Source organism: Panthera tigris, chromosome D3 (assembly GCF_018350195.1).
Source record: "Panthera tigris isolate Pti1 chromosome D3, P.tigris_Pti1_mat1.1, whole genome shotgun sequence".
NCBI lineage: Eukaryota > Metazoa > Chordata > Mammalia > Carnivora > Felidae > Panthera > Panthera tigris.
The window spans coordinates 88809405-88837334 of NC_056671.1; the positions used below are offsets into that span (position 1 = coordinate 88809405).

General features: G+C 41.2%; 1 long non-coding RNA gene across 1 annotated transcript in view; it reads right to left on the reverse strand.

Annotated features, from left to right (window-relative positions):
* The window catches only part of LOC122232328, a 29997-nt gene extending 10185 nt beyond the window's left edge, over positions 1-19812 (reverse strand). The window contains exons 1-2 of the long non-coding RNA XR_006209679.1: positions 19577-19812; positions 15887-15968 (exon numbers count right to left, since the gene is read on the reverse strand). This is a non-coding gene — a long non-coding RNA (uncharacterized LOC122232328). The remainder of the gene's footprint in view (positions 1-15886; positions 15969-19576) is intronic.
* Between the last annotated feature and the right edge of the window lie 8118 nt (positions 19813-27930).

The window sequence follows — 27930 nt, forward strand, 5'->3', positions numbered from 1 at the left end:
GTCTCCTGAGCTGGTTTTCACAGGACCTAGCAGGGTTCCTAGCTGAGGACTATCAAACAGGCTAGAGAGAGCATGACCCAACCACATGCATGCTGGGTACGTACGGGCCCTGAGAAACCCCTCTGGCCAAGCTCCTAAAGAATGTATTGCAGGATATTTGAATATCAAACGTGTGAAGTTCAGGAGACAGACAAGAGGAGACTATGCGGGCGGACATGTGCCTGGACACACGTATATGCATATACCGTGTGTGTCCGGGGTAGAACTCAAACAAGTTGCTGTTTCTGATGAAAAAGAGAATTAAAGTCCATGATGCAGCGGTGCCTCTGGGTTTCTTGGCCTCCGTCCCGCCCCGCCTCCTTTTCAAAGACACGTGCTGTCAACCTGCTCCTCTGGCTGGTCTGCTTCTCTCTCCCACCCCTCCTCTGGCTTCCACCACCTGTTGGTGCTTTCTTGCCTGGTGCTAACTCCATGTGGCTTTGCAGATCAAACCTCAACCACAGAATAACCATCTTCTCCACATCTCTTACTTCAACTTACTCAGAAAGACGGCTTAATTAGTCACTGACCAGCCGGTGGACTGGACTGTGTGTTTCACAGCTTGGCAGCTCCAGACCACAGGGTTGGGGTTACACTTCCCTTGTCAAGCTGAGCCACACCACGTAGATGAGGAGGTTGGAGAGAAACTCTGGCCCATGCCATGCCCTCTGCCTCGCTGTCATTCATGACAGGAGACGATCAAAAGACATGCACACGTTGAGAAAATACTACCCACAAACTATTCCTGAGATGCTTTGGGGAATAGACCCTATCAAAAGCAAGTGCACAAAGGTCAGTAGGCACATCAGGAAGACGTCTCTGAAGAAATGACATTCAGGCTAACTCCCAGGGAATGGGAGGAATGTGAGGGAAAGCATTTCAGGCTGAGAAAAAGGCATATGTGAAAGTTAGATGAAGGTTGGCATATCTGAGGAACTAAAATATGGCATTTACGAAGGGACCAGACATGGAGTGGCCCGAGGGCCATGGGAAGGAGTTTAAGGAAATTTGTGGTGCCCTGTGAAGATGAGACTTTAGGGCTGGGGGGGGGGGGGCGGCGGGGACAGGGAGCCCCTTAGAGGGTTGGCATCACCCAGATGACATTCACGGTCAACCACACCAAGGGTGCGACAGTGGGGACGGACAGAAATAAGCAGATATGAGAACTACACACTATAAATTACTTGAGATAGAATTGAAAGCACTTGCTCACTAACAGTTTGGACGTGGAGGGTGAGGAAGAGAGAAATCAGACAGCATGGTTCGTTCATACTAAGACATGATCTTTCTCCAATTTTACCACCTCTGGAGTCACCATGCATCTGAAATGACTGTGTCTGGCACAGGCACAGAGCGGCTGCTGTTGCCGGGGCTGCACAGCCTACTCGCAGAAGGCCTCCAGGAGCTGGGGAAACGCCCGGAGACAACGGTGGGCTATGACTCACCTGCCCACCGTTGATTGGATGATGGCGTTGTGTGGACCACAACCACATGGGGTCTGGAGATCCAGGAGACTGTGGCTCCAGGATGGGAAAGAAATGAGGAAATCCTTACATTTATTTTACATACATTCTTATTTGTTACATACACTAACATCGGATTCTTTCAACCTGTGTTTCTAAGAGATCTAAACAAGTTTTTAATCGCTATGCAAGAAAAATGCTAAGTGACAAGATGCCTTTGGGTCACAGTTCGACAGGCTTCATTTTCCTCCTTTCTGACTGGCACACAGACTAATGATCTAGTTTAAGAGTCATGGTATTTTATATTTGATGGACCAAGGTAACTCCTAAGTTGCTTGAATAACTGGGTATATGATCGTGTCATTGACTGAAGTGTAGGAGACAGAGAGACCTCAGGACACCAGAGGCGGTCACAAAGTCTCTCCGTTCACCTTTTGAAGTTAACGTCACTCTAACATGAAAACCTAAAACAGACAGAAAGACCTAGGCCCTTTTACTTATATGAGAGAGGCCAACACTCTGAACAAAATACTTACAAACCCAAATCAATATAACATTAAAAAATACATTACCCTGTGACCAAGTAAAAATTTAAGGACAATAGATTATTCCAAAATACATACATATAATGAATCATATCAAAAGATCCAGAAAGACACTTAGAAAAAAAATATGATAAAATTAAAAATATACTCCTGGAAAAAAATTCTTTTGGGAAACCGGGAATTGTAAGATGCTTCTTTAAACTGACTATTATTAATAGCCCCTGCTATTTAAAACTCTTTTTGAAGTTCTAGCAAATTAGCAACATGTGAAACAAAATAAGAACCGTAAGTACCAAAAGCAGGGGGAAAAAATGCCTGCACACCATTTACAAACAGATTCGTGTCATGACAAGGACGAAGAGAGGGAGGACAGGGAGAGGAAGAAAAATAAATGCTTACTGAAGACTTATTATTCGTAAAACAATATGGTAACCATTTCATATATACCAGTGTTCTTCAACCTTCCCCAAATCCTACAGAGTATATTAAAAATAATCTCTTCGAATTGATAAAAATGTTCAACTATGCAGCTGAACCAAAGGAGAAAGACCAAAATCTCTTCCTATATATTGGCAATCAACTAGTAGAAAACATAACAGCAGGGCACCTGGGTGGCTCAGTTAGTTAAGCGTCCTACTCTTGATTTCCGCTTAGGTCACGATCTCGTGGTCGTGAGACAGAGCCCTGTGTGGGCTGCAAGCTCAGCGTGCAGCCTGCTTGAGATTCTCTCTCTCCCTGCCCCTCCCCCACTTGTTCTCTCTCTCTCTCTCTCTCTCTCTCTCTCTCAAAACAAATAAATCAACGTAAAAGAAAAAGAAAATGTAATAGCAACAACAACAAAATCAGTTTACAGCAGCAACATTTAAAAGAAAGTACCACTGAGTAAGCCTAGTAAAAACATTAGGATTCAAAACCTTTATTTGAAAGTATAAAACTTTACTGAAAGAGTACAAGAATACTTGAATAAAAAGAGAAGCATACTGTGACTTGTAATGAGAAGGCAGCACCGTGGAAGAATAAGGATTCCTCCCCAAATTAATTCACATATTGACTTTACTACCAATCAAAATCTCAATATGATTTTTAGAGAACATAATAGAATGATTATCAAGCTGATAAGAAAAAAGTCTGCACGTTAAGAGTAGCAAGGCAAATTTTAGAAATTAGATGAGGGGGTAGTTTCCTACCTTATATTAAATATTTTTAACATTACAAGAGTTATGCCCAGAGTCACAGATAGGTAAATATCATAAAATCAGTAGCTCAGAAAGAAAATTACTGTGAAGTTAATTTAAATTACTTTTGTTTCTTTTGAAACCGTCAAATACTTGTGCGCACCTATGGAGGAGGTGCCGTGTCAGCTCTGGGTACACATCAGAAGACAAGAGACGCGGTTCCCAACTTCGTGAGTCTCTGTCTAGTGGCAAAGATAGATAGATAGCAAACAAGGGAATAATAATATATAACTTAGAATTTTTAATGCATGCTGTGAAGGAAAGAACAGGATAGAGGAGACCAAAGTAACGGGCGGGAAAAAGAACATGTCGTACGTCAGGTGGTTGGAGGCCACTGGTGCTGGTGACCTTGAGCCAGAGCCATGAAGGACAAGGAAGGGGCTGAGATGGGTGGAGGGGAGGATGAGCTTTCCAGGCAGAGGAGCCAGAGCAGGCCAGCACTTTGGGATGCAGCCAGCGTGGAGCACTTGAGGAGGGAAAGAAGCCATGTGTGGAATACACTGAATGTGTCAGGGGACATCTCCATAAAAGCTACCACTGAGTGCTGTGAATCAATACACACTTATTACTCTCAGTTCGGTTAAAACTGCTCTCATTCGGGTCTTCCCGGGCTAAAACCAAGGCATCAGCAGGGCTGTTCTCCTTTCTGGGGCAAAGGCAAAGCACTGGTTTCCCTGCCTTTCCCAGCTTCTGGGGGTCACCTGCACCCCTTGGCTTGTGGCCCCTTCTTCCATGTTGACAACCAGCAAATGGGGTTGTCTTTCTCGTGTCCTGTCGCTCACTCTTTGCCTCTCTTCCACTTAGAAGAGCACCGTGGTCACATGACCCTGGGAATCCAGGAGAACCTCCCTCGCTTAAGGTCAGCTGATGAGCACCTCTCATTCCCCTTTCCACGTCAACTAATGCAGTCATGGGTCCCAAGGATTAGGACGTGGGCATCTGTTGGTGGCATTATTTTGCCAATGACAGCATTCAATGCCCTCATGTCAACTCAAGGAGAATTTCTCTGTCTCTCTCTCTGTTTTTCTCCTTCATCCAGAGGATAAAGGTATTAGTTTCTCTCCTTTTTCCTTTTAAATATTAAACATTACACATGTCTTACATTGTAGAGGAAGGTGAGTTACCAGGCGCAGGTAATTCTGTTTGCAAGGAAGGAAGGGGAATGAATTTTGGATGTGCAAACAGAGGTAAGCTGCATACTGTGTTTACAGAGTCGGTAAGAATACTCTCCCCTGGTTATCAGCAGCTTTCTTTTCAGACACTTGATGCTCGGCTTCACTACACCAGGAGTTCTTCTTGATGCTAAAGGAAAGTTTGAGGGCTGATTTGTCTTTTGTTGTTTGTTCTTTTTTTTCTAAACAGGACAAGGCATATACACACAAACACTTGTTTCTTCCCAACCTAATTCCTCTTTCTGAAGTGGCTTCAATCCCAGACTGTTGACTTCTAAACAAAAACTAATCAGTCTCTGGCAGGAAGAATTCTGCATCCCATCAGGGTGTGACAACACTCCCGGGGAACAGTGGGGAGCTGGAAAACAGTCAAGAAACAAGAGGTAAATGGGAAAGCTACCTGAATGCTACTAACAGACCCCTCCAGACACCTGCACAGACAGCTTTAGGGTCACCTCAAGACCACTTCGCTTGTCCCAGCCCGGATAAAGCATGGCAGGCGAGGAAGCCCAGACTGGGATGGCATTGGCTCCACATGCTGGGAATTGGCCTGCTCTGCGGAGCCACGATGGAACCCAAGAAAGCTCACTCAGGAAAAGTCAGCATTTAGCAGTAGTCGCCCACAGACAACACCTGGACAGGATACCCAGGCAGAAACGATAGCAACGCTAACTTCATTTTCCTCAAATTTCCGCAAAGGCTCTCTCCGATTTGTCCATTCCCACACTTAGACTCAACTCCTAGACAGAAGAGGCAGGAATGAATATGGGCTCTTTCCAGTTTTCTAATCTCTTATTATAACCACCTAGCACCTGACCTGTTGGTGTCTGCTTTCTCTCTTTTGTGCTTTTTGGTTTAGTCTGTTTAGCTCTTTCTCTCTGGCTGTACTATTCAGAGAGAGGACTTAGCAGCAGTAAGCCATAATAGCTACCAGATATTAGCTACCACTGTGTGCCTGCCTTTTATACACAACATATTTAATTCTTCCCAATAATCCTTAAAATTAAGTTAAGTCAGAACCAGAACAATGGTGTTGGAGATGGGGGAAATGAAGCGTTCTTAGATTGGTTTAGACTTCGTCCCCACCGCAACGTGATGCACCTGTATCTATTACAGCGTGAATCGCCAAAGTTCCTTGCTGATTAAAACAGCCTTACTCTGGAACCAAACTTCATACCCACCCTTTTGTGCCTTCTGATCATGTCTTTTGTATGGGGGTATCCTTTCTGTTGGAACAGAAGGCAAAGAATTATTACATGGAACAACTCTGGCAGAAACTACAAAAGGGAAAATGTGACAATATAATTTTGGCTTAATAAAATTTATTTTAAGAAGGCATATTTATTATGTATTTTATATATGGTTTAACATAAAACTTCTATCTATTAAGTGGATATATTTTCTGAAAGTTTAACAACCAGGCAATTCACCGGTAATAAATGAATTAAAATGGAAAATAGATTCTGACCATGGTCATTCCAAGCAAAATATATGTTTTCCATCTCATAACTAACTTGAAACAGACAAACCAGTAGGATGTCTGACTTGGTTGGTGAGTTACCAGGATTGACTTTACCAAAAAAGGAAGTTTTTACTTTGTGGTATTTTAGTATTTAGTTTGTGGTATTTTCTGTGGATGGAAGTGATGCCTATCCGAATATGTCCCTTGAAGCTACGCAGTGCATAAATATGGATAGGTTCATGAGCTTAAGGTCAGTCACAGGAGGAGGGTGGGTGTGAAGAGAAGTTAGCTATCCACTACAATCCAGTGTGAGAAGTGCCATCAGGGGACCACACCACTTGTAATTCTCAAGAAATCACAGAGGACAAAAGAAATCATAGAGGAAATCATGGAGATGACAGATGGGTCATTCCAGATAGGAAGAAATAATCCAACCCCAAAACTAAGTAAAGGGAGATTGATGCAGGTACCTGGCAAAGTTTCAGGAGTACTTTTAGCAGATGGTTATAAAGGTAAAAAGATGCTTACTAGGAACCAGAATGGGTTCTTCAGTAAAACCATTTTCAAATGGCTTACTCTGCTACAAGATGCAGAGAATATAAAAGAAATCGTGTGAATTGATTTCACCAAGACATTTGGCCAAGTTCTTTATAATACTTTAGAATCTTATAAGGAGATGTGGTTTGAAAATACTTGAGTGGATTTATATCTGGCTGAATAAATTGAGGTAGAAAATACGATTCTTATCAACCAGAAGAGGAAGCTCCAGAGAGAAGCTGTTAGTTGGATAAAGATGTAGGAATCATCTTTATTAAATTTGCAGCTGACACAGGCTAAGACGGATGGCCAATGCCTCAAACGACACAGCCAAGATTCAAAACAATCCTGATAGACATGAATGATGGACTGACACCATTAGCATGACATTTAACAGGGGTATGTGAAATCATAGACAAGACAGGAGAGACAACTAAACATCAGTGTCACTTAGAAAAAGGTGTCGATTTTGTTTTAGTTTACTATACGCTCAAAACGGATAAACAGTATGCCATAAAAATTTTACTCTTCTCTAATAAAAGAATAATATCCAAGCAAAAGATGTAACAAAATCCTACTATGCTATATACAGGTTTTTTTCTGCTTGGGATTCCCTCTTGTAAGAGGAACATAGAGAAATTTGCTCAGAAGAAGGTGATCGTGAAGAGATCATGAAGGGATCATGACCATCCCACATGAAGAATGAAAGAAACAGGGATGGAGCAGGTCTCCAAATATTAGAAGGATTGCAGAGAGTGGGTAAAAGAATGAGCTGTTGAAATTCAGTTCTAATTGTGTTACTCTCCTTCAAATCCCTCAAGAGTTACCGACTCTCAGTGTACGTTTCTTTCTTCATCTTATAAAAGCCCTTCATTGGCCTCCACATTCTGTCTTCTTCCTGCTTTCCATCCCTCTGCCATGGCCTTCCACACTGCCATATTCCAGGCTCCAGCAATTCTGAAATTCACTCAGTTCCTCAAAAACGTATTCTGCCCTGTCTTCAGGTTTCTAGGCTTGCTGTTCCTTCTGCTTGGGACTCTCTTCCTCAGTGGCTCTGCTGCACCAGAGTGCGCCTCCAAGGTCTCAGTTTGATAACCTCCTCCAAGAAGCTGAAATTGGCCCGCGGTCTCCTACATAAACATAGGCTTGGTGGGGATCTCTGCTCTCAGAACTAGGCCCCCAATCTTTGAACTAGACTCCCCACCCCCAGGGGGACTGTTTACACTGCATCCCATCATCTAAAACATCCCCCCATAGATGCACACGGGGCCCTGTAAGGTCGTGAAAACAGAGGCCCAAGTCTCTCGCACCACTGTATCCCCATTACCCAGGGCAGCAAAAGGACTAAACAGATAGACATTCGCTTTTCAAGAGAGGGCAAATTAAGAACCCTGTGGGAAAGCCGTGGGAAAGAAAATTTTTGCTCAAATCTGGAACACACTTCCTTTCTTCTCTGCCCTGATTTCTGGGATTGAGGCACCTGCTTCCCCCCAGACCTTCCAGCTCAGCTAGTTTGTTGTCTTGTATCTACTCACCCTAGGAAGGAAAATTTGCTTGACTCTCTAGGCCCAGCACCAGACAGGCTTCTGTTCTCCTATTACTCTCTGCACTGTGGAAAACTTATAAATTAATGAAATAATTTTTATTTGATTCTTGAGGCAATTCCTTAAAAAAAAATGTGTTCTTTCTGAACAATTGACAGCCCACATTCTGAATCTAAATTCCTCTCCAGGTATTGAAGTTTAAAAGGAGTAGCAAACCTATTTACAATATGCTATATTTAGCATGGCAAAAAATAAAAGACTTATTTGTTGAGAACTAATAGCTTTTCCAAAAATATACACTTTTACTTTGTAAAAACCTTGAGGGTTCACAAAGTATACTAATTAAGTGTGTGGGTCTGAAAACCTTTTATTCAGATCCTTATTTTTCCCTGTGAAGTAAGAAACCAACAGAAATAATTTACATGAATCAATAGCTTACTAGTAATCTCTAAGTCTATACTAACATAATGACGAGCATGAGTTCTATTCATAGTTTATGTCCCTAAGCATATGTGATGTAGGACACGACAAAAGTCCCTCATGTGATGTGAGTGTTTTTCTTCCATAACTAACCTGTAGGGAAATGTCTGTTCATGTACATGCACAGTTTATTTATATCAGTATCCATTACAAATCTCACATTTCAAAAACACATCTGGAAAGTAGTAGAAATACTCTTTGTCTTTTTGTCTTTCCATCCGCTTAAAGCACAGAGTATTAATTTGGAATTGGGCCCCAAAAGCAACTGAGGGAAACACATCGAAGAGATTCTGTTTTGGGTGAGCCTGTAGGACACACACTCCTCCCAGTTCTATTCCTCTATGTTCTGACTCTAAGGCCCACTCGGTGGCACCAAGCCAAATTCCCTGCAAAGGTCACTCTGGGGTAGGGATTGGGAAGCAGGAAAGAGCTTAAAAGGAGGAGAATATAATTACCAAATATCCAGTCCATTTTATAAAAGCCTTCTAAAGCCTAATAATAAAATGTCCAGATTATAAATTGTGGGATTATCTTTTACAGCAAACTGTATTCCAAACAACACTGGGAAAATGAATTGCTTTATCTGCATTTAATCACTACACAGTATAAACTTTTCAATTCTCCTGAAAGTGTACAGGACTGAGGTTTTTAGTTTTTTGTGTTTTTTTTTCTGAAAAGAGCATTTTCACAATGGAGTCTGTTCATAAATTTCTGTGCTATGTTTAGTCGAAAAAAATTACGACAAAATTTGCTGAGTCTTCACCTACTAATGCCAGAGACCCTGCAGTACCCCTATCCCCTGACACTATAACATAGAAACTGTGACATTTTAATGAGCTGTAGTGTCCTCAGAGCCAGACCTCACTTGATAAGGACCTGCATTTGATTTGAGCTCAAATTGTGTGGGCATCCCTGCCGTGCCCCCACTTATTTTATTAAAGACAATCACATTTCCAAAGGAGTTTTGGAAGTTATTTTTAATGTTTCTTCTCATCCTGAGAGCTCTTATTTCTTGCACATCCAAAAGGCACTCAAAAGGTTAGAAAAGACAGTCCCAGGTGCTTGCAAAGGGACTCGGCAGAGTTCAGTGAAAACTGCAACCAACATGAAAATAACCAAAGACAGAAGGGCTTTCAAGTGAATCGCATACAGCCTTTCTCAATTCTGCCAGTCTTGGTTCACTCTCCCAGCACATAGTATGATACCACGTGAAATATTTTTTCTAAGTGAAGTATGTGTCTGGAAAGGTATTGTCTTTTAGAATGCTCATGTGAAAGCTAAACAGTTTTTCAAATGAGGCTGCTAGTGTCCCAAATAGATGTAAAAATTCACTTAGAAGAATTGATTTGTGGCACAACGCACAAACAACATAATGAAAACATGAATTTTATTATTTTTACTTGCCCAGTTTTACTAATCAGAAAGTATGCTCTTTGGCTTAATCAGTACAGTTGGTTTTATTGGTATATTGGCTTTATTTTATGGAATCTGGCCAGATCTGAAATTCACCCTCTGATGGTAACTCTTACTGTCTCTATGAATACTGGAAGGAATGTGCTAATCCTTCTGAGGATCATCTCAGAAGATCTACATGTCACATTCTGAACTCAAACATCTCCAGAGGAAAGTGTAGGCTCCTGGATTGCTGTTGAAGGGGCATTGCTTAATTTGAGATGCAATTGTGGGAGATATAGAATTCATTTTCCTAAATATATAAAGGTAAATAAGTTGAAATACCGAGTGACATTGGGTAGAATTTCTGGAATTGTTTTTAAGTTAGTCAACATAGCTTATACTATATCCCTTAATGGGTTTATCTCACAATACCATGGAGAGTAGATTCCCAACCACATGGTAATACTTAATTCTTTTGGAGACCAATGTCTAAGATACAGTAGTAGGCAGAAAATTATAGCTTAAAATTTTTACCTAACATAATGTTACATTGTTGTAGTTCAAACAAGAGTTGTGAGTAAAAGCAAACCAACAAAGAATACATTCCAAAGGGAAGAATAGAGCCTCATCAAGCTTTCTTTTTTCACGGACTAATCAGTCAGATAGTACAGAGTTGTGAAATCCCTTTTTCACTTTCTTGAGCCACCTTATCTAGGAAATTTTTCATTGCTCTTAAATTACCAATACTTTTCTTCTGATTTGAAGTAAAGAAAATCTAGACTGATGGTTAAAGAGGAACTTAAAAAAGATGTTGGAAGAACCAAGTAGGGAGAAATGTTGTTTTCCCATATCGGAAAGAGGAAAGAAACAACTTCTATAATTGACATGATTGAGAGGTATACGGGCGGTGAGGGTGATAATGCACATCTCACCTCTCGGCTCCTTGCTGTCTGGCTTCACATCCTGTGCCATTTGATTCAGAGCCTTCGGGTTGCTCTGCTTGCTCCTGGCAACCAAGCCAATCCTGCAGTGCTAAGTTAGGAAATGTTCCTACACAGCAATTCATTCCGCTTCCGGTCCCAGCTGCTGCTGTGTTGCTGGGTTGGCTCCTATTACTAGCTTTGGCAGTCATATCCCAAAACTATTTTTATATACCATACCATTTTTTGTGAACTTGTTTTTGAGGAAAACTGCATACCTAGTGCCGAAGTTTGATCTGGCCAATAAATCATTCCAAATATATATGGGAACTGGCTGATGGGCCCTTGGAAGGGCACTAACAATATGAAAAACTAACTAAAGAAGTGTTTAGTTACGATCCAAGGAACTCTCCAGGCACAAAATCAATCTTCTCATAATCTGGAGAAAAATGAGCTGAGAATGACCACAAAAAGAAAAGGAGATGAGGAAGAACAGAAGGAGGAAGAGAGTGAGAATTTTATGGAGGAAGAGTAAAAGCAAATGTGATTCTTCTTCAAAGTTCTCAACAGGCTTATCTGCTGTGTAAAGGTGCTGGGTATAAAAATCATCTGCCCATGGTGGTGAGGTCAAGGTCACAGTCCAAGTTTCATTTGAGAAACTCAGTTTTTTGCACAAATCCTTTCAAAAAACCTGAGATCACACTTCAGTAAGTCACTACTAATATATACATGTGTGCATGTGTGTGTGTGCATGAGCATGTGACATTAGGAAATATGTCATCTACTGTTCTATAGCTAATGAGACTATAAGGAAGAATGAAGGAAAAGTAAACCTATATTCATGTATATAAAAACAGAAACTTCAGCCCAGCAGACCAGGGTAGACAAGCTGAAAATCAATGAGCTAATGAGAAGGCATGCAAGGAAGTTACATAAAGGACAGAAAAGTACATTCAAAGAAAGTAGAAGAAAGAAAATAATAGAAGAAGAAAAAATATATAAATTATAAACAAATATACAAGACAAAGGAACAACACAATCAAACTTGGCCTCCTTGAAAAAAACTAATAAAACTAATGGACTTTGAGGCACCTGGGTGGCTCAGTCAGTTAAGTGTCTGCCTTTGGCTCAGGTCACGATCTTGCGGTTCATGAGTTGGAGCCCCACATCAGGTTCTGTGCTGACAGCTCAAAGTTCAAAGCCTGCTTTGGATTCTGTGTCTCCCTCTCTCTCTGCCCCTCCCCCACTCATACTCTATCTCCCTCTCTTTCTCAAAAATAAATGAACATTTAAAAAAACTTATGAACTTTTCATGGTAATGATCAAGAGGTAAAACAACAGAAGGTCCAAATGATCAGTATTGTAAATGAAAAGAGGAACATCCTAATAGAAACTGAACGTATTGAAAATATTTTAAAAGGATATTTTGAGCACATTTATGCCAATGAATATTTAAATTTAGGTGAAATTGGCCAACTTCTAGTAAAATACAATTTATGAAAGCCAATTAGAAAGACAAAATCGGGTGGGAGGGAGGGGAGGGTGGGTGATGGGCATCGAGGAGGGCACCTGTTGGGAGCAGCACTGGGTGTTGTATGGAAACCAATTTGACAATAAACTTCATATTAAAAAAAAAATAAAGCCAAAATAGTTGTAAAATGTGCAACATCCCTACAAAGAAAAGTGTAAGACATTATGGAAAGAAATTAATGAAGATGTAAATAAATTAATGGACAAAATTAAAGACTCAATATTCTAAATCCAACCTAACAATTTTCCCCAAATTGATCTATACGTTTAATACTATCCCCATAAAAATTCCAATGGGTATTTGTGCATGCATGTGTGCCTGTGTGTGTGTGCATATGTGTGTGTGTGTGTGTGTGTGTGTATAAACTGATAAACTAGTTCTGAAATTTATCTGGAAATACAAAGTGTCATAATACCCAAAACAATATTTAAAAAGAAGTACAAACCTAAAATGCATATTTCTAAGTGAATGTAGCCTATCTGAAAAGGCTACATGCTCTCTGATTCCGACTCTGTGACATCCTGGAGAAGTCAAAAGGTTAGAGACAGTACAAAGATCAGGAGTCACCTGGAGGTAGGGATGGGGTGCGCTGAACAGGCAGAGCACAGAGCAGTGAAAATACTCTGTATGAGAACATAATGATAGATCTATGACATCCATTTGTCCAAACCCATAGAATGTACAATAGAAAGAGTGAACCTTGGGGTAAACTTTGGACATTGAGTGATTATAATGCATGAATACAGGTTGATCGACTGTATCAAATTACTAATCTGGTGAGTGAAGCTGACAATGGGAGAGGTTATGCATGCTGGGACAGAGTGCATACCGGGAATCCCTGTACCTTGTACTCATCTTTGCTATGAATCTGAAACCGCTCTAAAAAATAAAGTCTATTAAAAAACAAGTACAAAGTTAGAAAGTTTACCTTACTGGCTACCCAATGATTATAATGAAATAGTAACTAAGACAGTGTACTATTAATGCAAGAGTAGAACTAAAGGCCAGTGGAATGTAACAGAGTTTTTAAAAACCAGCAGGGAAAGCTAGTACGTGGAATTAGGATAGAGTTTGCCTACAGGAGGAGAAATGGGTAGTGGTCAGAAGGCAAATCTCACAATTTGCCCAGAAATTAACTCCAGACTGAGCGTAGATCTTATCCGAAAAGCAAAACATTGAACTTTTAGAAGGTAATACATGCAGATCTTGTCATGACCTCTACCTTGGGAAAGATTTCTTAGACAATACCTAAAACAACACTGAGTGTAAAGGAGAAACGTGACCCACTTTGCCACATAAAAATTAAGAACTTCTGTCTCTCGAAAAAAATCACAAATAGGCAAAAGGTGAACTGTTCACAGATGGTGAAATTGAATTCCAATAAGTTAAACAACTTCCCTAAGATCACACAACCAGTGAAAGCTGAGGCGCAGACACAAAATGGGCCCTCGGGCCCCGTGCTCTCTCCCTGGACATCCGCCCCGGGACGGAACTCCCTTTGGACCAAGGGTTGTAACACGAGGTTCGTTATATTTTACCGTGTTTCTTCGGCAACAGCTACACGCCCGGAGCATCATGTTCAGACATCTGTTTCCCCAGTTCCCCAGGAACTGGCCCGACACAATGTCCTTAAAATCCCAGGATAGGCTTGAGCCACGGGTTCACAATGACAAACATAACATGTTTCTAAACTCTCCTGGAAACAATTTTCTTCCTTTTCAGTCAGGAAGCACAAAGATTGGAATTCATTTAAATTCTATAAAGCAAAGCAATTTTTTTCACCCTAGACTGTATCTTACAACATCCTCTATATGGAACACTATCTCCTGTGTTAACCTTCAGTAAATGCTGCCCTCAGATCCTGGGGAAGTTAACGTCCAGTGCAAGAAATTATATTCATTACAAATGCATTTACATGCTAAAGTTGATCTTTAAAAGCCAGTAATTCTACATACATATTTAAATGGGAGAGGGGAAATATTGAAGCTATGAGTTACATTTTAATGGAGTAGGGCTTTTATTCCTTGTGCATATTTTTATATCATATAGCAACAACCAAACATGTTAAAATAGAGATAATCAGTTTTATTCACAGAAGTAACCCATTAATCCGTTACAATATTTTTGGAGGACCCAGTGAGAGAATGCCTTGGGCATCAATGCCTGACTACCTGAATTTAGCAATAATATTGGAAGACTCTTTGTGCATATGCAGGAAATGAGTATCTTGATTATTAATCAGTGCATGCCCTACCCTGAGAATGTTCCACATTAGACTTAACAAAACAGTAATACCAAAATAAGATGTAATTCATGTTGAAGAGCAGAGAAGTAGTTAAGTAAAAGGGACTTTTTGTAAAGCAGCAGAAACAACCCATTAGACTTTTAGAGAAATTTTTAAAGTCTGAATTTAGGAAGAAACGGCTACTTTCTCCACAGCTTTGTAAACTATCAACTGTTATATACATGTTGACGTTTCAAGGTGATAATTTTATTCTGTTAAGAGTTGGCACCAGAATTACTTTCGGAACTCCTGCTTCCTGACAAGATGGAACCAGAATTACCCTCCTCCTATTCCTTGAAAGGGGTTAAACACCATACCTTTCTCTGCAAACCATCTGCTGTGGGATTCAGATGTTTCCAGCAGTGGAGTTGAGCCGTGACCCTTAGCATATAGGTCTCTCTGATTTTGAGCCGAACACTCAGGTTGTGGGAGCCTGTCTATCACTGGGTCTTGGGGTTAGAGGCGTGACTGTCAGACATCAGAACATGGAAATCAGCGAAGCCGGATTGTGGAGGCATATTTGGGCCCCTCGACACAGGATTTACTGCGTGCTGAAAGGACTCAAGCACATAGAGTAAGAGTTCATCCTGGGCACAGTGAGACCAAACTTGCCCAAAGCCATTCATTCCAGCAAGCATTTCTAGGCTCGCAGGAGGAAGGTGACTGCACGGACCTAAGAGATGTCACTATGGGACATGCCTTGCTTAAATGTGATACAGAAAGAAGAACTCTTCTCCCATCAGGGAAGTATCACAGCTTGGGAGGATCAGTGGAGAGGCTACATCAAGGCAGGCACAGCTGAGGTGGCAGCAGGGGCAGGGAGGGCAGCTGAAATGCTTGGTTAAACCAAAGCAGCAGCATGCACTTGACTCATTGGGTAGCCTGGACCCCAAGCGCCCTGTGTTCCTGCGAAGCCATAGGCTCCCATGGCACCACTGATATCAGAACCACCTGCAACAACCCAAACCATCGATACGGGTAGCTTGACCAAAATAGGACTGTGGGATGTTACACACTTGAACTTGGCTAGCCACCAACAGAACAATGTGAGAGAGCTACATCATGAATGCTCAATATCTGGGGCTCAAGCCAAACCCCCCTCTACCCACTCGGATGATCATAATGCAAACAGAAATCTTCTGCTTCGCAAGAACAATGAACCCGCAGGTGACAAGGGGTGACCGCGGGGATGGCGTCTAGAGCTGAGGACGGGTTTCTTTTAGACACAAATAAGCACCTGTGGGGATGCTCAGAGCCATACCAAGACAGGACTTCTCACCTTCAGGCTGAGGACGGGTTGGGTCTAAGGACATCAACTTTTGAATCCTGGTGTTTCCAGCCAGTGAACTGAGAACTTCAGGCTAAACAGAATAGGGAAAGGGTACCATTTAAATTTGGTCTTTGATAGAACTGCCAATAGTCTCCTAGAGCTCAACAAAGACAGCAGGGCGGCTTGAACTTTTGTCACAGAAATCCAAATGTGTGTGTCCCAGCGGCTGCCCTGACCCCGAGCTTTCTGTCTGTGACCTTCCACAGACATCTACAATCACTAGCATATAACCCGCTCCTTCCCTGCAAACCTAGACCCCTGGACAAACACTTAACAGCCCTCACATAGCAGCAGGATGGGCCGCAGAAGACTTTTTATTTCAATTATAAAAGAAGTGGGTTTTTATTTTAGAACTTTGACACTCTCCAAAAATGAAGACTGCTTTTCCAGTATTAGAGACAGAGATAGAGACAGAGACAGAATGAACTCCCCTGTTCTCAGTAAATCTCGAAATAGAACAACCACCTTGCCCAAGTGTACCATCTGCTGGCTGGTGACCTGTGCATGAACAGATGGCATGATTGTTCTTGTGTCTGGTATCCAGTCAACATTCGCATGACGAGACTGCCAGGTAGAGGGGATAAATATAGGCTGTCTGTCGGTCCCCTCCTGTTTAGAGCTATCGCCTTCCAGTGATCACTTGATGGGGAAGAGAAAAAATACTTAGCCATGTATGTTCTGCACATGTTTTATAGGGGAAATTAAAGATTCTAATTTGAAGTGGTAAAGACCCAACCCTTTCTGAAAGGCCTAAATTCAACAAGGGATAAAAGAGAAGTGTATTCTTGCTTTAAAAAAATTAGTTTAATGAGCAGTAACAGCTGTGCCACAGAAATAGGTATACAGATTGTACTTAGATTCTTCTTTAGTTAAAAAGTATAGGGGCAGCTGGGTGGCTCAGTCAGTTGAGCGTCCGACTTAGACTCAGGTCACGATCTCACTGTTTTGAGTTCGAGCCCCACGTCGGGCTCTGTGCTGACAGCTCGGAGCCTGGAGCCTGCTTCGGATTCTGTGTCTCCCTCTCTCTCTGCCCCTCCCCTGCTCGCACTGTCTCTCTGTCTCTTTCTCTTTCTCTGTCTCTCTCTCTCCCTTTCTCTCAAAAATAAATAAACATTAAAAAAATGTTGAGGATAATTTGCTGTAAACTATGGATTCTTTCATATAATTCAGCAGTCATTTGAAATCTGAATCCAGGAGTCTTTCCATTATTTACACCTGCCATTTTCCCTAATCTCTGCATTTCACTGAAGCCCAAAGCACAGTGCTCACACCGGGCCCTGGGTGACAGGTTGAGGGGCTGATAATCCTCGTGAACATTTCCTCAGGCCGCACACTCACCTTGTCCCTCACGACAAAAGTGATTTCCCCTTCAGGCCCACCCAGTGGCTGAAACTCAACCGATAAGCGAGTCACAATAAAGTATTCCTGATGTGTAGCAGTGACAGGAGAAAATCTTTCAGGATTTGTTTGTTTGCATTTTTATTGAACATTTTGCTGTTCGGTAGGGTCCAGTGCAAGCAGATCTCTCCGACTGATTTCAGATTCTACAGCAGGATGTGACTTCCAGGTTCTGACCAAGTAATTGCTCATGAGGCTGGTTCTGTTATGTCTTGAGGTCTTAGAAATACTGGGCTGTATTTTTTTAACTTTATTTTTTTATTAATGTTTGTTTTATTTCAAGTTGAGTTAAAGTAATTTTATTTGCAAATAGTGTTGAACATTAAGGAGTTCCAAGAAGTGTTATCACAAAACCAAAACTACATTCTTTGTCTCCTCATCTTCTACCTCATTCTTCTCCCCAGAGGAAAGCAGGTTCAACTTTGCAGCTATCTCCCCCCTCCCTGATATTTCCAAAAGATATATATAGCAATGCAAAAATGCTTTTCCGATGACTCAGTGTTACGCAATAGCAATCCAAAATTCTCAGAACTGAGAATTTTAGCACACTGGTATGCTCTTTTTCTGTCTTCAACCTTTCAATATAATTTTATTTTTAATTAACCCCAAAGGAGTATCTATATAGTTGTACACATACAGCCGTTTATTTCTAATCAATATATATGTTGTGATTCTGTTTTCATTTTTATGCCACCTTGGATTTAAACTACAGTCGCTATGTGTGTCCTTTCATCGTTTTCGCTCATTTTCTGGGAATGTTTACTCAGTCTTTTTACACCCTTTGACAGTTGTGCAAAACACACTCAACATTATATTCCCAAACACGTAGACACATCAGGAAATACATCAGTTCCGTCTACTTCTCCCCCCATCTCTATTTGCAACTCTCTGGACTGGTCACCTCTCGGCTTGCTGACCGGCTATTGGCCTGAACCGGGCTCTGCTGTCGCTGCTGAACTTACCCCCCTATCCTGTGTTATAGTTTCTGTCCCCCCACCAGTCCGTCTTTCTCTTTCTCATCCCCCAATCCCTTTCATTTTGTGGAAATAACGTCTCTCCTGAGAAAACATGCAGAAGAAGTTAATCCCTAACACTTTTCACATAGCCACATTTTTGTATTCTTCCCTCAACTCTGGAAAGGCAATCTGTTTAAATACAGAAGTTGAGTGGCACCTGCGTGGCTCAGTTAAGCGTCCGACCTGATTTCGGCTCAGGTCATGAGCTCACGGTTGTGGGTTGGAGCCCCGCATTGGGCTCTACGCTGACAGCGTGGAGCCTACTCGGGATTCTCTCTCTCCCTCCCCCTCTCCCTGCCCCTCCCCTGCACAGGCTCATGTGCACACACTCTCTGTCTCTCTCAAAATAAATAAATATAGAAGTTTAGGTTGAAAATACGAATTTCAGAAGAGCTTTTCCTTCATCTTCCAGATTCCAGTGTCATCACCGAGAAGCCTGATGTCTTCCATGTTTTCCAGATTCTTTGATCATCCTCCTCTGGGGTTTTCTCAGAAGTTTTCCTTATTATTGTTCTGAAATTTATGAGACGTAACCTGGGACAGGTCTTTTATTTTATTCATTGTGCTGGGCATTCAGTGGACTATCTCCCTCTGGAACAGGTCTTCATCGGCTCTAGGAAAGCCCCCTGTGCTGCTCTGTGGCTTATCCATACAGTTTCCCGCTTACTCTTCTTGGGGCTCCTCCGGTCAGATGCCAGACCACCTACATCAATCTTCCGATTCTCCTTCCTTCCTCTCCAGTGTTCATTTCCATGTCTTTTTGTACCCAAACCTTAAGGCTTTCTTAAATATCATATTTAGGCTTTTATATATTTTGTATTTAGAAGAGCTCTTCTTTGTTATTTGATTATTTAAAGAACATCCACTTCTCTATTCATGAAGAGATTATCTTTCAACTTCTTGAGAATTTAACTATGGCCTCTCTGAAATAGTTCCCCGCTCCCTGTTTCCTTTGCACCCCCTCTTCTACTTATTTGTTCTTTCTTTTTTTTTTTTTAAGAGAGAGGATGAGAGAGAGTGTGAGCGGGGGAAGGGGAGAGGGGCAGAGAGGGAGAGAGTGAGAATCTCAAGCAGGATCCACACTCAGCACAGAGCCTGAAGCAGGGCTCAATCCCACAACCCAGACACCATGACCTGAGCCGAAATCAAGAGTCGACGCTTAGTCAGGTACCCCCTTATGTGCTATTTCCTCTTGATTTAGCCTTTTCCTTCTAGCACTCCTTACCTTCTGACGATCCTTGTGTGTCTCTCTCTATTGGAGGGTGAAGCACCCAAATGTTGATTGGAAGTTCTCAGGGCAGGCAGACCTGTAGACTGGTGGAAGGACAGTGGAGAAGTTGGACCTATTTTTGTTGGGGATCCCCAGTTGTCAATATCTGTAGGTCTTTTCTTTGGGCTGTTTCAGTTTCTCCAGAGAAAGACCTTCCTGTCCCTTATCTGGAGAGGCATCATCCAGGCTATAATCTGACACTGGGGGAGAGAGGAAGTGGAAGGGCTTTCATCCAAACTGCAGACCATACTTAACAACCTCGTGCCATTCAGCTCCTCTCACCTGCCCTCCTCTGTGCCTGACACCTGTGTCTGAAACTCTGCCCCCCCTACAATCCTGGTGCCATCATGTCCAACACTTGCCATTCTTGTCTTTCCAAAGTTGTGTGGCAAACCAGCTTTGTCTTACTCTTGTTTTTCATATCACCCCTCCACCTGCTCAATTCCTTTTCATTTTCACCGATGGTGGACTTTGTGTTTTCTAGGGTTCTTTTCTTCTTGTATTTTGGAATGATCGTTAAGAAAGAAAGAGGAGAGCGATATCTCTACTGTGCCATATTGAAAGCTAAGGCAATGGAATTTTTATTTAGTTTTGCCTTTTTAAGCCAGCATAAAACTCATTATTAATCATATTCTACTATTTCTTTCTTCTCCTAAAGCAGCAAATACGTGGCATTCTTGATGTAAATATTGATTACATCAAAGCAGGTCCAGCGTTGGGCTATGAATCACTTTGCTAATTGGAGCTACAGGAAAAATTCTTGACACTTGGTCTCTTAGGGAAGCTTGTTACCGTCAGAATAAAAAAGAGAATATGATATTTTTCTAGTGGAGTTTTCCATAATGAGCATCCAGGAAATATCATTTCCTACTGACCACTAAACCTGTGTGAATAATTTGGGACCTGAATTTACTAGAATGTCTATTTAAAATAACCCGTTTCTGTAACAATATTTTCATACTTCTACTGCTGTCACATCAGATATACTGCCCTTTATATCTTATGATGTCTGAGAATCATGATTTCTGCTGAATCCAGGCAAAAGCTCCCATAACATGGCATGGGGTAGCATGGAACCAAGTGGATGATAATGTCCAGAGTTGACAGGCGCCTGTTGAGATTTTTAGATTAACAACAAATAGTTTTTAATCATGTGTTTAATTTGAAAATCTGAGACGTAATCAGAGATTTATATTTCCGATTATAATGCACATTTCTTAGGGGAGACATATTTTTTAAATCTTGAATGGCCCATGTACCTCTAAGTCCTGTAACAGCAATGCTGTGCTATCTGGTCAGGAAAAAAATCAAACATAATTTATGTTGAGAGAGAAAGAAAAGGAGAGAGAGGAAAATTCATTGCAGCAAGTGAAATGGAGCTTTTTAAGCTTTGCTGCAAGAATCTTGACAAAATAATTCATATTTTAGCATTTCATAGGAAACATAAAGTTTTCTAACTTTTCTCCTTTCAGCCAGAAATCTGTGCAACTCCAAACACAGGAAAGATTTTAACTGAGAAGCATTTGCTACTTTTTACTTGTTTTCATACAAATTAAAATACTGTGATCACTGCAATTATTCTTGAGGTTTTCCTTTGTTATTAGGGAAAACACGCTTTAATTGGAATGATGTAAAGATAATAAACAGTATATGGCAGGTATGGTTTCATTAGTATTGTTAGCTTTCCAATGTGCCTACCAACTTACTAAGATGTGAAAAGCTACGTCATGAGATAAAGGAATAACAGTTATGTCAAGGAGGCATAAAATAGCCAATTATATTTCAAAATGATAATTGCAATGTGTATTTTGACCTATATCCTAAAAGTTTCTACCAAGCTTATCCCTTCAATATATACGGTTGATCCTTGAACAACATGGGGGTTGGGACGCCAACTTCCCCAAGCGGTCGAAAATCCATGTATAATTTTTTTACTTCCCAAAACTTCACTAATAGCCTACTGCTGACCAGAAGCCTTACCAATAAATAGTCAGTTAACATCGATTTTGTATGTTATGCGTATTATATACTATATTCTTACAATAAAGTAAGCCAGAGAAAAAATATTTCATTAAGAAAATTGTAAGGAAGAGGGAATACATTTACAGTGCTGTACTATATTTACTGGAAAAGATCCGCATATAAGTGGGCCCGTGCAGTTCAACCCATGCAGTTTGAGGGTCAACTGTAGCTTTTATTTTCTTTCCCTTCTACCTGCAACTACCACTGGAGAACTTGAACAAGAAATCAGGAAAACTGCAATTCTCTAGATGGGGACATGTTGACTTGATCCCACACACGGGCAGGATCAGCTTCCCCTCCAGGTGGCATAAGAGGCCCCTCATGCTCCCCAACACCCACCTCTCAAAACTTGACACCATAGCTACCCCCCTGGGTTACCAACCTGCAGAAACAATGCAATGAGCTACTGTCACCTGCAAATAAAATATTTCCATGAATAAATGGTACACAGGTGGGTAAATGTGAGCTGGCGACACCAAGATGTTCAAAAACAGATATCTGCATTTTTAACAAGATCCCAAAAAGATTTTAGTGTGGATGGCCTGGAGAGCACTTCTGAGAAGCACCTGTCAGAGCACAGGAGATGGGGATGTGAGAAAGGGGCGAGAAGAGTCAAAAGATGGGTGAGATGGCCAGGCACACGCGGAAAGAGGAGGAAAGCGATGGAGGAAGAGGGAAGGGTGGAAGTTTGACACAGGAGCAAAATACAATAGATGGGAATGGAGATGTCATAATAAAAATAAACAAAGTTAAATAATCCACAATGTTTTCTGGCTCAGCCTATCTGCAGTTGTTCCTATAATATGCAATATTTTGACCTTAGAATTACATTACTGACCTCAAAGATATTAAACTGTATCTACTAACTAATCATACCAATGTGTGACCCATAAACCAGTCTTGAGCCAGTTTTCTCTTGTGTAATAATCTTCTCTCCTGAAGATACTTTTTTTAATCTTGTAGAATTAATGGCAAGTGGATGAAGTGAGTATCAAATTAAACAAAATTTCTAATGCCTCTCAAGGCGTAAGTCAAAAAGAACTCAAACTTGGTCTTGATAGTTGCTCTTTTTTAAAAGTTTTTTTTGTTTATTTGTTTTTGAGAGAGAGAGAGAGAGAGACAGAGCACGAGTTGGGGAGGGGGAGAGAGAGAGAGAGAAGGAGACACAGAATCGTAAGCAGGCTCCAGGCTCTGAGCTGTCAGCAAAGAGCTCGACGCAGGGCTCGAACTCACAAACCATGAGATCATGACCTGAGCCAAAGTCGGCCGCTTAATGGACTGAGCCACCCAGGCGCCCCTTGATAGTTACTGTTTTTAAATCAGTCTTAATACACAAATTTCTACCTATTCCTAGGCTCATGGGATGTCAGTGTTGAAGATGAACCTGGGCCAGCTGCCATGGCAGCAGCACTGCTGAGAGGAGGCTGAGGTGAGAGTTCCACATCCACACATCCTGTAGGTCCCCTGGGCCCCCTGAGCACTCATCCAGACCTGGCTAACGGGCATGGATACTGCCTGCCAATCACACAAAGATTCTGATTTCCCAGTAAGGAGCAGTGTGATGGTCAATGGTAGGTGTCACCTCGGCTAAGCCACGGCACCAGATATGTAGTCAAATACCAGTCCAGATGCTGCTGCTATGAAACTGTTTCTTGGAAGAAAAACAGTTTTCTTTAAATTTCAAAGAACTTTAAATTTCAAAAAACTTTAAACAGTTTCTTTAAATTTCAAACAGAAATTTAATTCAGTGGATTTTGAATACAACAAATCTTTCTCCATAATGTGGGTGGGCCTCATCCCATCAGTGGAAGACCTTAAAAGGAAAGGACTGATCTCCCCCAAGGAAGATGGAATTCTGCCAGCAAATGGCTTTCAGACTCAAGTTGTGCCATCAAATCTTCCCTGGGTCCCCAGCCTGCTTGCCATTCTGCAGATCTTGAGTTCCACACATGTGGCAGTCCTCCTTCAAAGAGACACAAGTGATATCTGTTAGCAGCTCAAGTATGGCAGAAGCTGATGTTCACCAAGGTGCAAAAGACATCTGGTGCCAGGGTGTAAACGGGAGCCCTTGTTGAGTTGGCTGCCCCTTGACAAGTGGGTCAGAGCAGATTTACACGGTGTCTGGAAAAAGACAGCGAGCTTCCTCCCCAAGCCCTGACTGGCCTAGTGGGAGGTACTGACACCTACACCAAGGATGTGTCCATCAGAGAGAATTATGGCTATGAAGTAATGGAAACAGGAGAGTCAGAAAGATGGACCTCGGGGCTCCCCCTGACTCATTGAAAAGTTCCTGAGCATCACTTGATGACTGGTGCCAATGGGATCTGCAGACTCTCCCTCTGTCCTCACCAGGAAGCCTGTGGATTCTAACGTGGCCTCTGATAGAGGTCTGTCCAAGGAGAGAAGATGCGTAAGTCCACCCAAAAGACTGCCAGTTGTCTCTACAGGAATATTTATCATCAAGAATAAGTAAACTGGCATCTCCCATTTTAGCCATTATTCTGTGTACGTGTTATCATTATGAGTCAGCCCCTGAGAAATGGCCATCCCCTTTGCCTGGTGACACTGAACTCAGCACCCGGGTTTCCTTGAATCTGCACTGGCAATGTAACACTGGGCTGTGCACCAATCTCTCTCTTTCCACAGAGACTAGTCAGATCATTCCAAAGTTTTTCTTGGGATTTGGACTGTTATAACCTTTTCTGAAGTTCAGGAACAATTAGACTGGTACAAGAGTTGGGGAACAAAATGGCAGCCTTATTTGTGGCATTGATGGATTAGAGGATGAGGCTCTAAGACCAAAACAGCTATGGGTATGGCCCTGGAGGGAAGCTCCCCATCTGAGGCACAGGAGGCGTCTCTGTGCTGCGTGGTGGGTCCTCCCTGCAAGAGGCCACCAGAAGACAGGACAACACCTGCCGTGGGTGGGTGAGCTGCCATAGTGAACCAGGTCAGGCAGTTAAGTCAGTCCTGGTCCCATGGGGAAAAGACAGGGATGGGATGAAGACATGAAACACTGAAGATTTCTCCTCAGTGCTTCCCAGAGAAGCATAAAAAGCTCCTTTTTATGGTTCAAGGTAAAATAGGGGAGAAAGAAAAAGAAATTGTCCCCAGTACATGATAATTATCATTCTAGCCAATTTCCCATACATGTCAATTTCCAAAAAGGAAAAAAAATCCACAATATTATTTTTAGATTAGTGAGTTACTTTTCTTTGAATGATTCAGAAGGTAGTTTGTATCTGTGATATCTCTTAAAGGCTTCATAATCATCCATAGCCATGTCTAAGTTCTATATTTCTATACCTTTATCTCACTTTTATAGCTTTTAAAGATTTTAGAAGCTTATAGCTCCAAATCTTTATCTAAATCCTTGTAAGTGCTATAAATTTTAAATATTTATCATTAACAGGCAATCCTCTGGATATAACTTAAGGGAGGGGGAAAAAGCTCTAACTTTCAAAAGAAAAAGAAAAAGTTAACTGAAAAATCCTAATAGGGCATGCTTTTGGTTCTTTATAATTAGATATATAGACGTTGAAAGCCCTACCTCTGTATTCCAATTGAGGAAAATTGGGCCTCCATTTAGTTCCAGTTACAAGCGATAATCCAGAAATAAAGCTAGATTCTCTGCTGTATGTATAGCACCTTTGCCTTGTGTGGGTCATACACCCAGTATTGTAAAAAAGGAAATTAAGATGTCTATAAGAGCCACAAGTAAGCAAAAGAAGCCAAAAATACAGCTTACAGTAAGAAGAAGAGTCTGGATGGAACTGGAGGGTATTATGCTAAGTGATATAAGTCAGTCAAAGAATGACAGACATTGTATGTTTTCACTCATATGTGGATCCTGAGAAATTTAACAGAAGATCATAGGGGAGAGGAAGGGGGAAAAAAAGTTACAGAGAGGGAGGGAGGCAAACCATAAGAGACTCTTAAGTACTGAGAACAAACTGAGGGTTGATAAGGGGTGGGGGAGAGGAGAAAGTGAGTGATGGGCATTGAGGAGGGCACTTGTTGGGATGGGCACTGGGTGTTGTATGGAAACCGATTTGACAATAAGTTATATTTTCTAAAAAAAGAGAGAGAATAGCAAGCACCAATAAATAAATAAATAAAGTAAAATAAATGTTACATACCTTCATTGTAATATTCACAGTCAAGTGCTAAAAAATAAAAGAATAAATATTAAACTAACAAAAATAAAAACCTAACAAAAAAAGAAGAGTCTGCTATTTATAATAGGTTACTGCCATAGGTACTGCCATCGGTGAGAATAAAACCAGACTATAAAAAATAGAGGGAGAGAAAAGAAGGTTCAGCCCAAACTTGAGCTTTGGGAACGTTTCCCGTAACATCCCATCTCTGTCTTTCTTGACTTGTTATGACTGGTTGAGGGAGGGGTTCACTGTAACAAAAGCTTTCTTTCATGCCAAGAAAAAAAAGAAGAAATGTTCTCAGGGTCATCTTTAGCTTCATTAATTGGTATCTGTGAAGGTGTTTTATTCATTCATTCATAACATTCCATACATTTAGTTTTAAAAGAAAGGGCAAATTACAGAGGAAAGCAAAACATTTATTTTCAAAGCAAGACGAATCTCGAGAAAAATAATCAAATACATGAGGTTTGTCTTCAGCCCTACCTCCCCTGCTTAGTCTTTCAAGAGAGAGAAGCTCCCTGACCCACTGGTCAATGCCCTGTGCTTTTCTGCCTCGCCCTTATACAAAGTGCTTTAAGAGATGATATGACGAATTCGGTCACCTCAACGCCATGTGCAGTAAGACTAGGTGGCAGTAGAGTTACGTGCATTAACATAGTTGCGAGTGTTCACATCCAACCGGGGAAAAAGAAGGAGGTGATGGCGGCACTTCCAGAAGCCAGTAGAGCGAGAATGATTTTGCAAGACAGACTCTCAGAAAACCTCAAAACACAGCGTATAGACACATGCTCCGTCTTGAGGATATAGGTAATATTTATTAATGAAGCCATTGTTTATTTCAACTGTAGAGCATAATACAGTTTCCTCTAATTAAAGGCTAAAAGCCAACAAACAACTCGGGCCCATAAGGGTCTGCTATTTCCCAATGAAGAACCTTTCGTCTGAAAAAAGCACAGAAAACAGAAAACAATTTTTTCCCTAGTAGCCATTGTAATTGATTCCTGGCATGAGAACATCTGCTGTAGATTATGTGCAGACATTTTTGTGATGTTAATGTGGTCAGAAATAACCAAAAGGCATTTAAGCAGATGAAGACATGTTATTTCCATTTCAAATAGGGATTTAATTCTAGGCGAACCACTGAACAACAACAACAACAACAAAGGCTTATATTTATGTTGACCAATTATAGATTCATTTGTAGAAACTGGGAAATGAAAAAGAGGAGCCGGCAGATGAATTAGCTACTGTAATTATAATGCCTTGTGGGGAGATTGAGGAGAGAAGGTTAAATGGCATTTGGTTTCAACCTTAAAATAACTATAACCTTTCCCTTTTAAAAGCCTTAAACTCAATGACATAACAGCCTATTGAAATTCCACCTCTCCAGGCCAGGTTTTGAGTGCTGTCCCTTTTATCCTTCGTGAGATTGATAGATCAACGCAATGATCTATGGGGAGAAACGTTGGGAAGTGGTGAGAAATCACTTCGCCTTGCATACAGTGGCAATCCCGAGAGACCCACCTGGGTGCTGTGCATTTAATCACAGCGCCCCACCCCAGCCGGCTGGATTTATAATGGCAGTTCTCATCCCCTAGCTGAGCCCCCCCATCTCTCACCTTTTTTATTACTTGGGAGAATTGTATCAGAAGGACGTCAAGATTCACATTTTCATTTGATTTAAGAGTATGTGGAATAAGTCACTAGAAAGAAAAAGATGATTGAAGATTGATGCAATATTTTTGATAAGTTGCTGCTGTAAAACGTCACTCTGACCCAAACAACACTAGGGGAACAGAGAAATGTGAAGGATTGAAATTCCAATCCATGTCAGAATTTTTGAGACATCAGTTTTCCCATACTCAATTCCCATCCTTTAATAACAAGAATTAATGAATGCAAAAATTGCCCTATTACTAGAGAATGTTTAACCCAGCCCATATGCTATTTGTATTTTCTATTTGAATTATTACACTATTCAGGATTGGATGAGAAAAATCCTATCTCTGTTGATATGCTGATCCCCTCTCCTTTCCAATTCAATAAATAAGATCTCAGTGTCTTAAACAAAAGTATAAACCTCATGTTTAAAAGGGGTAAAGACCATTCATTAATAAAGGACATTCT